This window comes from Neovison vison, chromosome 1 (assembly GCF_020171115.1).
Source record: "Neovison vison isolate M4711 chromosome 1, ASM_NN_V1, whole genome shotgun sequence".
NCBI classification, from domain to species: Eukaryota; Metazoa; Chordata; class Mammalia; order Carnivora; family Mustelidae; genus Neogale; species Neogale vison.
In genome coordinates, this window is record NC_058091.1 from 113,094,401 (window position 1) to 113,107,357 (window position 12,957).

The 12,957-nt window shown below is 38.1% G+C and overlaps 2 pseudogenes; one reads left to right on the forward strand and one right to left on the reverse strand.

Annotated features, from left to right (window-relative positions):
- Positions 1-800: 800 nt before the first annotated feature.
- On the reverse strand, positions 801-1,850 carry LOC122909862 (annotated as a pseudogene).
- Positions 1,851-12,149: 10,299 nt separating this feature from the next.
- On the forward strand, positions 12,150-12,757 carry LOC122909869 (annotated as a pseudogene).
- The last annotated feature ends 200 nt before the right edge of the window (positions 12,758-12,957 follow it).

A 12,957-nucleotide genomic window follows, 5' to 3' on the forward strand; every position in this document is an offset into this window, starting at 1 on the left:
AGATCAGAATACTGACTGGTCAGCATCATAACTGAACAGAGATCATAGACATTCTTGGGGGACATTTCCAACAGCCTAGATTAGTGGAGTACCCACTCTTTCTTCAATCTGCAAACATCTCTATCTCAATGACATATATTGTTCCATGAGTGTGAGAAAAAGCAGCTTTTTCTGGAGACAACTGAATAAATTTGATAATTTATTGCTTCATAACTTCATAGTTTTAGAACTGTGCAAACAATGGACTTATTTTAACATGACCTTATCTCTGACTGTTACATTACAATATCATTGACTTGGCAACAGGTTTCTCTAACACCAGCTTCAAATTATGTATGTTGTGTTGTATTAAAGAAACACTGTGGTCTTCTTGAATGGATGTGGGGAGGAGGGGTTTCTTTTGTTTCTTTACAAAAAAAGTATTAACAAAACCTCTCCCATTTTAAGTTACTGGTACCTGTTGACACCATTCATCATCTGTTGACTTTTTGTTAGATTTCAAAGGAAAACTTTTTCTTCATCTCATCTTTCAATTCAGAGGAATTTTTTGGTAGCTGACTGCTTCCTAATTATAGTTTTTCATGTACTGCTAGAGCCAGACAATGAGGGAACTGCTTAAACATGCATCTGTGGGTAAGTGGAGAATATTAGATGAAAGCTGAATGATAAAAATCAAAATGCAGTGAGAAGTTACTGTACTTCATTTGCTAACTTCCGAAGAAGAGAAAACCTGAATGTACTATGTTTTCATTTTTTTAATATGCAATTATTTATTTTTAAGTACTCTTATATGAAGGCCTTTATTTTGGGGTAACAGCAAGGCATTTTATTATCCACTCTTTCCATTCCTTAAAAGTTTCCACAGGTTTTGGTAAATTCACATTATACTCATGACTGTAGTTTGTACTGACTTCAGGGGTGTACACAGATTCATCATCTGTCTGCCTCACCAGCACTGTGGACACTGCAACTTGTGTAAACAGATAAGACACAGGTTGAGGGGGTGCCAGTCAGCTTCTTCCAAGTGGCTGGAGTCTTGCATTAGGCATGCAAGCTACTGGCAGAGTTGAAGTTCAAATATGTGCCAGTCTCACGGGTTAAAGTCTTAGAGGAGTGAAACAGCAGAACATTCATCACGTCAGGGATATAATAGTTACCAAAAACTGAATAGTCACTTGCAGATACTTTCTACAGCTTGTTTACTTTGTGTTCATGGCGTGACCTATAAGCAGTCACTGCCATACCCGGCAAAGCTGAATATCTCCATACCACCTGCCAAAGAGGCCTGTCCAAAGACAAAATTCCAGGAGTCTCTTGGGTAAGGTCATTCATTGTTATTGCCACAATAAAGAAAGCATCTCCAGGTTTCTTCTTTTTTAAGAACTTGGGGATGTGCCCTGCTTGAATATGTAGGTTTTATGTGTTATCACTGACTCTAAGGGAACACCTCCCGATAGAGACAGGAACGAATTCTAGGAGTTCTACTTTCAAGCCGTAGAAGAATACTTCACAGTCACCCTTGAGCCATTTAATATATTCCTCACTGATAATACTCGTGTTTCTTAGAAATCCAATGCACTGTATATAAATACTGCATTTCTCGGGAGGGGGTGCCTTTCTGTAAGGATCACTGAAAATTGTTCCAAGTCTTGGGGAGCCTCAGGATGAGAGATGAACCAATCTGACTGTGAATGCAAGTTAATGGGTCCAAAGAGGTCATTGTCTGGCTTGAACGCTTCATTCAGCAATTGCCGCTTGCCAGCATCTAACTTATGCTGTGACACAAGTGTTGGGTTTTTTGAGATGAGAGCTGTTTTTAGTGTCTGCTCAGAGTGCCTTACTATTTGCATAATGACAGGTCTCTTCCATTCACATCGTGTTTCTATGTAGAGCTGTCATCCTTCCTTCTGAATATGTCAAACAGCTGTTTTACCACGAGGCTTTAGGGAGGAAGGCGCCCTATTGGAGTTTTTGCCATACAAGGACGGACATGCCTGGGCCTAGTTGACAAAATGCTTTGAGGAGTTCCTTCACCCTTGCCAGGCCTCCATGCCAACCCCCTCTTGCAATGGCCCTTGTGTGCCTTATATTTTCATTTCTTAATTCTTTCTTTCTTGGTATGTCAGTTAGGACAAATCAATTCCTTGATCTCATCAACATTTTCAAAGTCAATCTCTTGCCATAAGAAATCACTGAATACTTTATATCATTTGAATTTTGTAGCACTTTAATCAATAAGTCAGTAACGGTTCCCTGAATCTGGCAGTATAGTATCTACTCTATAGGACAAATAATTATCTATAAAAAAAATCATTGGGGAGACAAGATACAGTGCATGGAAAAATATCAAGTATTTTTTTTTGTTAAAAATCAATGTGTAAAAGATGTCTTACTAGAAAGTAAAATCATGCATTTTGAAAAAGAACTATAACGAGGATTTAGAGCTGTTAAGATTTAATAATTTGGGTGGGACTTGTGATGACTCTTAAGGAATGGGTAGATTAACCAGCTGGTGACACAGGAGACATTTTAGAAAAGGAAAAGTATTAGAAAAAGCAGAGATGGGAATGAGGGGTGTGTGTATGTTGTTGTTGTTCAAGGGCGGCCTATAATAAGAAGCAGTCCTTTTGGTAGAGAGAGTGTTCCTGTTATAAAATACAGGTAAATATATTTGAATGGGTAAAAACAGCTATTATTTATAAAGTCCTTACAAAGCTAAGTGTCCTGCATAAATTATCTCATTTCCTTCTTAATCAAAAACCTGTGAAGTAGGTACTGCTATTTTTATCTCCATTGTACAGGTAAGGAAGCTGAGGCATAGTTCCTAAGGTCACACAACCAGTGAATAATGGAGAAGGATCCGTACAGAGAAAGATTGGCTACTAAGACTAAACTACTTCCACAAGAGAATCAGGACACATATTTCAGGGTCTTAATTATAAGAAATACAAACTCTGATTTGCTTTAAGGTGACAGAGCTCATTATAGTTCTCTGAGTGATTTGGGATGAGCTCATGAAATCAGTGGGAAGAAGGGGATGAATGTGAAGGCAAGTCAACAATAGAAAGTATCACCATTTCTTATCTGTCCCTGTGTTTTTGGCTGTACTACTGATACATGTAAAAAGTTGAACAGCAAAGACTGCCCTCAGCCCAACACTGCTCATTTTTGCCTCGAGTTCTTTCTGATATAGTTGTAGGAACTAGAGTAGGCCCCATTTGTGGGCACTTTAAGAGGTGTGGGTAATTTGGCCAGCTGAGAGGAGATTTTTTTGTAAACCAAGAAAGCAAGTGAATAATACCGCTGATATCTGGAGTGGATGTAATTTGTTCCTGAAACATGCATCAACTTACCTTAAGACTTATGTGAACTGGCTATAATTCAAGATATGTCATCATTTTTATGAACACATACCAAAACCTTGAACATGTTTCTTGTCTGCTAATTATGACAGTATGATCTGACATCTGACTTTTTGTTTCCTTTCCACTTACACCTTAGTTCCTAATGAAATCTCACTACACTGATGGTCTTTTTGGATGGTTCATGTTTTTCATTTTTCTCAGAGATTCAAGTATGCTTTGACATTGGTAGCTCCATAAATCAATAAAATAAGTAGATAAATTAGTCCAAGCAACAATAAAATTTTTCTTTTGACCGCAGCAAACATAGTTTACTAACTTTCTAGTCAACACAGTTCAGAAAAACAAATTCTTGTTCAAAAAGGAAAATGACTCCTTCTGTTTAGGTGCTACAGTCTCTGAAATTTTCTGTAATAAGAACAAAAAAATGGGCATGCTTTTGGTGTTTACATATAGCTAAACCTTAAAACTCTATGAGCAGTATTATTGCCAAGAGTAATTAAGTTATTCAGATTTTGACCATATGGAATATAGTTATAATAACTGCTTTAATGTTCTTTTTCTATGAATCCTATCATTTATGACATTTTCGAGGCTGTTTCTATTGATTGATTTTTTTTCTTTCAGAATGAGTTGTATTTCCTCACTTTGTGTATCTTTTTTTTTTGATTGGATGACAGACAGGAATTTTATGTTATTGAGTGCCGATATTTTGTCTCCTCTTAAACATTCTTGAGCTTTACTTTGGGTTGCAGTTAAATTACTTTTAAAAAGTTTTCTTTTAAGATGTTCCCTTTAAGCTTAGTTAAGTGAGATCAGAGTTGACTTTAAGTGTAGGGCTGAATATTCCCCACTACGGAGGAAACTTTTCTAAATACTTTATGTAATGCCTTTGCATTATGGGTTGTTTTTTTTGTTTGTTTGTGTGTTTGTTTTCTATTATAGCTGTTGAGATAATGAACTATTTTCATCTCTGTGTGAACTCTGGAGATTGTTATCCCTGCTTCTTTCTGGTGGCTCTCTTTCTGTTTCAGGTGGTCTCTTCACACATGGGTGTTCATCAGCACCCAGCTGAAAAGTCAAGGGAAACCCTCAGTGAATCTCCAGATACCTCTTTCTCTCCTCTCTCCTCTCTCTCCCTCGTTCTTTCCCCCTTTCCCTCTACCTCCTTTCCCTCTCTGCAGGTCTTCTCTTTTTGTGCAACTTTTTCCTATCCAGTATTTTTCCCTGCAAATTCTATCCACCGTGTCTTCTCAATTTCTTACCTCTGTCTCATAGCTCAGGAAGGACCTCAGACTTTCTGCCCTGTGGTCTAGACACACTCTGATGTCAGTAAGCTGGGGAAATCCTGTGGCTCATCTTGTTCCTTTCCCATCTCTCGGAGGTCACTTTTTTGTGCTATCTGTTGTTCAAGGTCTAAAAGCTGTCCCATATATTTAGACTGGTCTTTCAGTTGTCTAAGGATGGAGAGTAAATCTGTTTTACTGTCTTGGTTGTAAACCATCCTGTTTACCTGTCTTCTTTGGAAGCAGAAATCCAGTTATTCAGATTTTAGATTTGCCAAAAAATAATATAAAACTCTGAAAACTTATGGAGCTTACAGTAAATTATGAGAGATTTCATTGTGCTCAAAAGTGAATCTGGAATCATTTAGATGTTTTGTAAGCCCTTTGAGCAGAGCATGGCTCTCTTCTAGGTCCTCATTATGTCTCTGCATTGCAAAAAATGATATTCCAAAATTCTGTTGTATTACCAATCAAATCTTTGTAAGGAGGAATGGGCTAAAAGAAACAAAAAAACAAACAAAAAACTATTAACTACATTGGGACCACAACAGTGGTGATATGTATGTTTATATCATGCAAACATGTACACATTTTGTTTTGAATGGTGTTCTAACTGATAAATGACACTAAAATGTTTGGGTATAATAGATCTTATGATTAGCTGGATTCTTGGTTAAATTAACATTAATTGGCTATATCTTGTTCTATGCCTTGTGTTGAAAGTCTTTCTAATATTTTATTTATTTACTTGATAAATAAAGAAAATTCAGGGACACCTGTGTGGCTCAGTCAGTTAAGCATCCAACTCTTGATTTCAGTTCAGATCATCATCTCAGGATCATGAGATTGAGCCCTGTGTTGGGCTCTGTGCTCAGTGGGGAGTCTGCTTGAGATTCTTTCTCTTCCTCTGTTCCTTCCCACCCCATGCACATGCTCTTTCTCTCTCGCTCTCTCCCACTCGCTCTCTCTCAAATAAATAAATAAATAAATAAATATTTTAAGGAAAGAGGAAAATTCAGTCTAATTTAGTATTTCTCATATATCTATGATTCTAGTAGTATTTTCGGGTCACGATGTTGAACATCTATAACCAATTTGTCCTACTGTTGATGTAGCCAATATAGTTTAACAGGAGCTCAACTGTCAATGCACTGATTGGATAAAAGATATTTGTTATCTAGAAAACTGAACACAAACATATTCTTAAATAAAGCCCAGCATATAGCCAAGGGAAGGTCCCAGGAGAGCCAGTAGAAAAGATCCTGGCTAGTGGAAATTTGACAACTAGGAATCCAACAGAATGTAATTGGTGTTTTGCAAGTAAAAAGAGATTTGGTAAATGAAGGAATGTTCCAGATGCAAGAAGAATGTGATCTTTGGAAGATCTGGATATAAGTCATTTGGATAGACACATGGGAATTAGAACTTTAGTCTCTGAGGAAAATGGAGTAGGGAGGTACAGGCAAGACCCTTTTCTTCAAGAAACTGGGGGAATGAGAGGAGGGAACCTAGATAAAAAGCAGGGAGTTAATACCCAAAATATATAAGGAACTCATACAATTCAGTAGAAAAAAAATCTAATTAAACAGTGGCCAGGGATCTCAATAGACATTTTTCCAGAAGAGATATACAATTGGCCAATGGATATATGAAAAGGGCTCAGCATCAGGGATATGCAAGTCAATACCATAATGAATGAATCAAAACCTTACACCTATCTGAATGGTTATTATAAAAAAGACAAGAAATAAGTCATGTTGAAGATGTGGAGAAATGAGAACCCTCATGCACTGTTGGTGGGAATGTAAATTGGTGCAGCACTATGGAAAACAGTATGGAAGTTCTTCAAGAAAATTGAAATCCATATGATCTAGTAATTTCATTTCTGGGTATTTAGCTGAAGGAAACAAAAAATCTAACTCAAAAAGATGTATGTACCCATGTTCATTGCAGGATTATTTACAATGCTAAGACATGGAAGTAACCTAAGTGTCCATCAGTGGATGAATGGATAAAGAAGAAGATACACACACACACTGGAAGATTATTCAGCCTTAAAAAATAATGAAATCTTACAATTTGCAACAACATGGGTGGGCCTGGAGGGGTGCCCCTTCCAGTCGGGGAACGGGAGAAGAATTAGGCACAAAGGAGTCAGCTGCAAGAGACTGAGAGCAGGGGACAACAGTCGAAAAGACTGCTGCCCCGAGCAACTCCACAGTCTCACTTTTATAGAAACAATAGCCAACAGAAGAGCCAATGAAGGTCAAACATTAGTCACATGCCTTGTGAACAAACAAGAAAGAGGATAAAGTTTATAGTTAACCAAGCACATTCAAAGGACTCATCTAACTAACAACGGGTACTTCTGGGAAGAGAAAGGAGCGATAACGGAAAAGGGAAGCAGGCGATATTTCATTCCACCCTGAGCTGACCAGACGTTCCTGGCTGTAGGTGGCATTCCCTTGTTCCTTTCCCATCTGCCCAGCTTCACAGTCGTATATCGTCCTTCTCCCCAAAGACCTGTTGCCAGTATACGTTTTTCTTAAGGCCATATCTAAATGTGCTTGGTAACTAGTAAAATCCTCCAGGGATTATAGTTTAAGTAACACCTTGTTCCGAGGGGCAGTAGCAGAGGGGCATTGTGCTAAGGGAAATAAACCAGACTGAGAAAGACAAAAGTTGTATGCTTTAATTTATATGTGGAATCTAAAAAAAAAAAAAAAAACAAAAACCCTACCCAAATTCATAGAAACAGAGCTTGGTTGCCAGAGATGGGGAGTGGGGTGTGAAATGGGGGAAGGGGGTCAAAAGGTGCAGAATTCCAGTTATGATATGCATAAGTCTTGGGGATATACTGTGTAGCATAGTGACTGTCATTCTATAGTCACTGTTCTACATATTCAAAGGTTGCTAAGAGAGTAAATCTTAAAAGTTCTCATCACAAGGGGAAAAAAAGCTAACTATGCTTGGTGATGGACATTAACTAATATTGTGGTGATTATTTAGCAAAATATACATACATCAGATAAAATTGATGGACACCCAAAATTAATATGATACCTGAAACTTATATGTTAGTTATATCTCAATTAAAATAAAAGAGTAAAAATGCCTAGTAATTTTAGGAAATTACTTGGGTAAAGAGTTACTTGCTATAAGGATGAGGATTTCACCCAGAACTTTGCCTAAGGCTGTGGACCTGACCTGCTTAGTTTTGAGTAGGCTCAAATCTGAACATGTAAATGACTGTAGACACCAGTGTGAGACTCTTCAGAGGCAGTGAGCCAAGCAGATTGTTATAATATTGGAGGATTTGCTGAATGTGCCATTCCAGACCTTTAAATCAGCTCAGTGCAACTCCACAAACGTGCACTGAGAGGGTATTAAGAAAGATATCAGAGGTGTGTCACTCTGGGCTAATCTGTCTAACCTGCTCACAAAATTCTTCTGAATTATCTCTCCTCGGTTTCCAATCTTCAAGTCTTTCAACTACATGTTCCCAGTTTCATTTCTTTTGATACTTTCCTCCTTGCCCTTGATTACTGTTCTTATTTGGGCTAGTCTTCTCAAATATGTTGGGCCTTCCTCCAGGACATGGCTTTGGAAATTCATTTCTTCTTTTCATATGGTAGATCTTATATGCCATGCCATAAAGGATCCCATGGGACTAACTGGTGTGTGTCCTTTAACCACCAGATAAGCGGTATTCAAACCAAGTTATATACTAGAGATGACCTTTTGAGTAAATCCTTGATATGGATCTGTTCTCTTTCATGCGATTCAGTTCTCTTACATTAAACATCTTTTATGAGCCAGGGCACAGACCTACACGAATGATTAAAACTCCGTCTCCACAATTGGGAAGGTAGGAGCTTTAGGGTAAGGGACACACAGATAGCAGATAATTACAGTAGAGTGTGGTGTTTGCTGTAAAGAAGTCTAGGGTGTCTTTGCTAAGAAGAGGAGGATATTTAAGAAAGGAAGGAGACATTTGTCCCAGCTGGAGGGTAAGGGAAGGGTAGAAAACATAGGGGTGAGTGATCTTGTCATTTCTTTTTCTTAACAAAATGGGTGCAGATAAAGTCTCATCAGAGAAGTTTTACCATATGATCATATGAAGTACAATAAAGTATAAAATACTTTAAGTGGGCAATTTTCATCACAATTTCATCTTGGGGTGTGGTTAGAACCTAGTTTCAGGAATTATCAACCACTTATGGCTCTGGGTATAATTTCTAGCTCTGCAATTTAGTGGCTGTATTCACTTCTCTGAGCATTGGTGTTCCCATGTGTGATTAGGGATAATAATTATTCTGCAAGTGTGTCAGTTATCAAGTTACTGTTTCTCAATTCCATATGAATCCTTTAATATATGCTCTGTGATAAAGGGATTTCTTTAAGCATTAAATTGGGTACAATGTTAGGTTTGCTTGATAGAGATATTAGAAGGACATTGAGGAGGAAGAGGTTTCTGGGGATTTCTGGTGTGGGCTGGAGAGATCAGCAGCGTGGATGTGAGGACATCTGGTGGAGCCTGCCTCAGGCACAGGCCCAGAATACCATCTTTCTGTGATTCTGAAGCTCTGGGTGATGATATCCTTTCTGCCGACCTCTGCACATGGAACCCAGAGCTCTATGCAGCCTGCATGGGGCCACCATAAGCAGAGCATCACATAGCTGGTAGACCTTCTGCAGGTCTCCTGCATCTCTAAAGCTCAGAAGGCCTCTGCCTTGGCCAGCACCTAGACTCCCATTACATCCCCTGGCCAGTTGCTGAGAGCCTTCTCTCTGCCTGCACTCTGGAAGGTGTTCTCTCTGCCTGCACTCTGCCCAGCAGCTCCTGACCTGCCCCAGCCTGGCCAAATCAGCAAATTTCTCTGCTTTCCTGTGACTAAAACACACCTACTCCAAGTTCTGACCTTCCTTTAAGTTTGTCCTTCCTTGGATACTCTTGCTCAGCCTTGGGATACTATACAGAGTTTCTTCTGACCTTACAGTTATTCTTTTATCAACTTCCCCCTATTTAAACCACTGTGCCATTTCTGTCTCCTGATTGGATCCAGACTGCTACAGCAGCACATTTATCATAAGGATTACATGAAACAACTTTTGGCATATAAATGATAGCAGTTATAGCTAATCATGTTTCTTCTTCCCTCTCTCATAATGCAGACCCAAAAGGGGTTTTTTTTTTTTTTTTGTAAGAATATGTGTGGGTGGGAGTATGGTGTGTGAAGGGGAGTGGGGGTGTGGGGTGTGTGTGTGTGTGTGTGTATTTGAGACCTGGTATATATGTGTGAGACTTTATGTTTACAAAATGCTATCTGTCCTTTGTCCCTATTTCAGTGTTCTACTGTCAGTTATTACCAGAAATGTAAATTTTAGATTTGGAAGGAAGCTTTAAGATCATCTAGTCCAACTGCACATAAAGAAATTGATTAACAGTAGACTAAGATTCTTGTTCAAGGTCACACAGTTAGTTCTAGGTGGAACCAGTATTATAAGAAGCCATCTATCCTGAGGACATGTCTAGGAGTTTTTGCTATAGCTGGAATAGCTCTCCAAACAAGTTTAAAATACAGAGTAATCTAGATGGCTGTATTGGTTTTCTAGGGCTGCCATAACAAATCACCACAAACTGGTGGTTTAAAACAGCAGAAACTTATTTTCTTACAGTTCTATAGACTGTAAGTTCAAAATCTGGCAGGGCTGTGCTTTCTCAGGGGGTCTAGAAGAGAATTGTTCTTTGCCTCTTCCAGATTTTGCTGGCCATCTGCCTTCTTGTGGCTGCATCACTGCTTCTGTCCATTCTTCCTTTTCTTCCATGTGTTTGATTTCTTTCCTTTATGTGTCTTATAAAGACACTTGTCATTGAATTCAGGACCCACCTACATAATCCAAAATTATCTTCTCAAGATCCTTAATTACATTAGCAAATAAATTGCAAACTCCAAATAAGGTAATATCACAGCTTCTAGGGTTTGGGACATAGACATATCTATTTTGTGGCCACCATTCAGCCCACTACAATTTTTTTAAAAAAACAAACAAATTTAGATTCCCAAGTCATTATGATATATTACTTCATTAGCTCAGTTAATAAACCTAGATATCTTTTTTCAATCATTATTTATTCCAGGGCATATTACTTACCAAAATGATTTGCTTAGGTCTTGTAATAACAGTCATGTTATGTGAACCTCACTTGGGAAACAGTTAGTCTTTTCACTGTTATGCATTAGAGCCAAGTGTCTCATGTTACAATAGGCTGATCCTAATGCAAAATTCATGTATGAGGAGGAGTAGGCAATGACACAATGCAAAATACCCTAAATTAATATTTTCCCACACAATCAAACAGGTGCTTCCTTCCACTCATATCTGGGGCTAGTTAAAATTTAGAGAATATACTTGAATCTCTGAGAACTTGCATGAGGTGTTAAGATATCTGGGAAGAATTGGTGTCAGTGAACACATGGACTAATCTGCTTGGTACATTCTGTAGATGTTTAACCACCAAGTTCCTGCAGAGGTTCAAACATAATCCATTATTTCTGTGTGTTAAACTGACATGCTGTAGAAGATTTTCTCCTATATTCCATAGTTTTCCCCCTTTTTCCTTCCTCTTACATCACCCCAGATTAACCCTATTCAGGTAGAAGTGTTTTTTAAATTAAATGAGGCTTATTTTGAGCATAATAATTGGCACCGTTTGAGCATTAAAACTATGTGCTCTGGTTTTAAAGAGGGAGAAAGATATGTTTCTCACATAGAAAAAAATGATTTAAAAATATGTGTTAGATTCATGAGAATACCTCTATTATTACTAATCAATTCTGAAATGTAGACAGCTGGGAATGCCAGGGAACTACCCCTTCTCTCCACTCAAACTGGGTACAACTCCATAATATTTTGTCCTATATTGGGTTATTTTGTTCTATTTCTTATTGTTACTGGTGATAAAGAAGGAGTATAATTTTTTAAAAAATTTATTAGTGGCTATCTTTTCCTTCCCATATGTTTATTATTTGAGGATATACCGTGGGTGATGACTTTTTCTAAGCCAATCTTAGGACTTTTAAAATACAAATTAAGTGGAATTGACTGAAAACTAAATTCAGATTATTACATTTGTCAAAGCAAATGTCAAAGCACAACAAATTGTATCTTCTTTTCTTGCAATAGCTAAAAACAAAAACTGAAACTAAACCCTGCCTTCCAGAAAACAGAATTCCCTACATAGAATATTCCCCATTTTTTTCTTTCTCACAGTTAGATGACACTGAATATCATCAGTTATTCCTGTATGTTTTCTAACAAGAAAAACTCAGAATTCTTTCTCCATGAAAATAGATTCAAAAGACCTCAATAATGGACAAAACCATAAGTATTTGTTCTTGACACACAAATGTCTTGGACATCTGCCCTCTTTTTGTCTAAAGGACTCTCTTGAAACACAAAGGCCTTTTGCTTTCCTTTTGCCACTGCACCCACAGCCATGAGCATGCTCGGGTTTCAGAATAGGCTTTCCTCTAGTGTCCTCCACTATGGCAAAACAAAGGTCTCGTTGGACCCCAATGAGATGAATGAAATCACCAATGCCAACTCCTCTCAGCAGATCCAGAAACTGATCAAAGATGGGGCTGATCATCTGAAAGCCTGTCCATTCCTGGAACTGCTGCCAGAAAAACACTTTGGCCCACCAGAGGGCAGACATATGGACATTGATAAGAGAAAATGTACTGCCAAGTCTTGAATGCCTGAGAAGGTAACCTGGTTGAAGAGAATGAAAATTCTGCACCAACTGCTCAGAAGATACCAAGAGTCTAAGAAGATTGACTGCTGTGTATCACAGCCTGTTCTTGAAAGTAAAGGGTAACATATTCAAAAGCAAGCAGAGTCTCCTGGAACACATCCACAAACTGAAGTTAGACAAGGTTCAGAAGAAGCTTCTGGTTCACCAAGCCTGGCCTGCAAATCTAAGACCGAGAAAACATGCAAACACTATGAAGAACATCTTAAGGGCAAGAAGGAGGAAATTTTCAAGATTCTGTCCAAGGAGGAGGAGACCAAGAAATAAAACTCCCTTTCTTTTTTCTGTTTATAGTGGCCCCAGTAATTACATTGACGAATTATTTAATAAAACAGACTTTATCTGGAAAAAAAAGGAAAGAAATATGAAGCCCTTTTAATTCTTGTGATTTCAGATGGACAGTCTCTATCAGGATGTTCTCTAACATTTGCAGATATCTTTTTCCATAGGAATATGTTGACAGACAACAGCAATAGCAGTTAGTGAGAGATTG